Source organism: Penaeus chinensis, chromosome 21 (genome assembly GCF_019202785.1).
Source record: "Penaeus chinensis breed Huanghai No. 1 chromosome 21, ASM1920278v2, whole genome shotgun sequence".
In the NCBI taxonomy this organism is placed as follows: domain Eukaryota; kingdom Metazoa; phylum Arthropoda; class Malacostraca; order Decapoda; family Penaeidae; genus Penaeus; species Penaeus chinensis.
The window spans coordinates 14,618,709-14,621,208 of NC_061839.1; positions in this window are offsets into that span (position 1 = coordinate 14,618,709).

Genomic DNA, 2,500 nt, shown 5'->3' on the forward strand with positions numbered 1-2,500 from the left:
GCGGATAACTGGAATAATGCGAAGATGAACCATATTCCCTCCCAAAATAAGCCAAATAAGCAGAATAATGATGATTACCAAATGATGAGAGACCCCTAATATCTGAAAATCGTTGGCAAACTCAAAATCGAAAGAAGTGTGGTGTGTTTGCTAACACAAGGGATAATATAAGAGGCAGTAATCCCATGACGAGAGTTAATAGTAGGATGAATCAACATCCCATTGTGGAAAATAGGTATCGCCCAAACAGACATCGCCGGGGATGTTTTTACTGTGGAGAGTTCAACCACAGACAGTTTAATTGCAGATACAACTACAAAGTTAAATGCACCTCCTGCCATCTGTATGGTCACAAAAGTCGACTTTGCGACTATTACAGTGCATAGGAATTTGGCCATGAAGACGGCGCCGAAGGTGATAAAGAACAAGGACCTTGTAAATATTGTACATATAAAGGCTCAATCACTCCTATATCATAAAGATGAAATAGAAATGCTAGCCGATGATAGAAGTGTTGATATTTTATGCATCAGTGAGTGTAAGTGATTCTTTAGCGAATATATTTTATTTTAATGTTTTTCGCCATGACTTTAAGGTAACGGAAGTAACCACGGGACTTGATCAAGTAGGTGTTAAAGATATTTCGATTTCAATACAACACAGGAAACTGCCTTCTATCATTGTTGGATGCATCTATCGACATCCCTATGCACCTGTTACGTCTTTCACCCATGTTTTGGACTGTTTCAAGAGGATTTGTCTGCGGAATAAGTCCGTTTTTAAACTAGGTGAGTTTAATGATAATCTATTAGCACCTGGTAATAAAATAGCTAAATTAATTAAGAATGTGAAATTAACACAGGTCATAGATAGACCAACAAGGATAACTTCCACCTCTGCAACATTGATTGATCTCAAATCTGTCGTCTGAAGATGCTGATGTTAATGGTTTTGCCAATAGATCTCTTACCTTCAGTGAAAAATCCACTAATATATTCAGACCTGAACCTGTGAATTATAACACACTTATTCTAACTATGAACGGTTTAAACGAATCTAATTCATATGGCTCGGATGGGCCGATAATTGCCACTAACACATTTCCTGACTCATTGGAAATCCCTCATGTCATAAAGCTGGTGACATCGATGATGTTAATAACTATCGGCCTATATCTTTACTCCCAATATTTTCTAAGATTTTGGAGAAAATTGTCGCCAACCTGCTGATTTCATTTCTAGAGTCAAAACGACTGTTGGCTAATAGTCAACATGGTTTTAGACAAAAGCTGTCAACAGAAACAGCTCTCTTTAAGATATTAGAAAGGATCTATAACAATATTGTCAACAAGAAAATATATCTTCTACTCATAGACTTGTCCAAGGCATTTGACAGTGTTCACCACGAGATATTTATAAACAAATGTTTGAAACTAAACATAGATCCTCTTTGGTTTCATAACTATCTTGTGAATAGATCACAGTGTAAGAATTAAGAAGAATGTTTTGTCAACAAGGATCTGTACTCGGCCCAATTCTTTTTTCAATCTATGTGAACGACCTATCAGATTATCTTCCAGACTGTTTCTTGATTCAGTATGCAGACGACACTCAATTACTTCTGACTAGAAATCCTGATTGCATCTCAGAATTGATGGAAAGAGCAGAGAATCTCTTAGCGACAGTAAAAACGTACTTTCAAAAAAATGGATAACTACTTAATGGTTCGCAGCACAACGTATCACACTACAAGAGGATATTGCCATAGACTTCAATGGATATTCTATAACACTGAGCACAATTGTCAAAAACCTAGGAGTCTACTTTGATCAGTATATTCTCTTCAACTCGCATATTGATGAAATGCATAGAATAGGGCAATGGTTTGAAACCGCCATACGAACAATGGTTGTACAATCATTAGTACTCAGCATTATAAATCATTGCTCGAGAATATGGGAAAACAACACATAAAACCCAGATTGAACGAGTTCAAAAACTAATACAAATATGACATGTGTATTTTAGTTTATAAAATCTTGAATCATCACCTACCCGATTGGCTATTTGATATTTTTACTGTGAATGAAATAAGAGGGACCATCACAAGACAGAGTAACAATTTGTTTGTAACAAATACTCTGACTGGCACAAGTTAATGGTGAGAGGCCCACTAGTCTGGAACATGATTCCATCCCAGGTCAAGAATACAGGTTCCCTGCCTGTTTTTAAAGATAGGTTAAAAAAATATCTTCTGCACAGACAAAGATAATTCTCAAGATGATAATAACTGTGATATCAATAGCATACTGTCTGAATTATACCATATGTATATTATTTATCATGAACTGCTGTACTGATCTATGTGCTGCTGAATTATCATATATCCTATTGTATCATTTTATGTACTATTGCATTACTGGATGTCCTTTTATACTTGTTTAAAGTATTATTATAAATAATAACCAATATGAATTGGAAATAAAGATTATTATCATTAT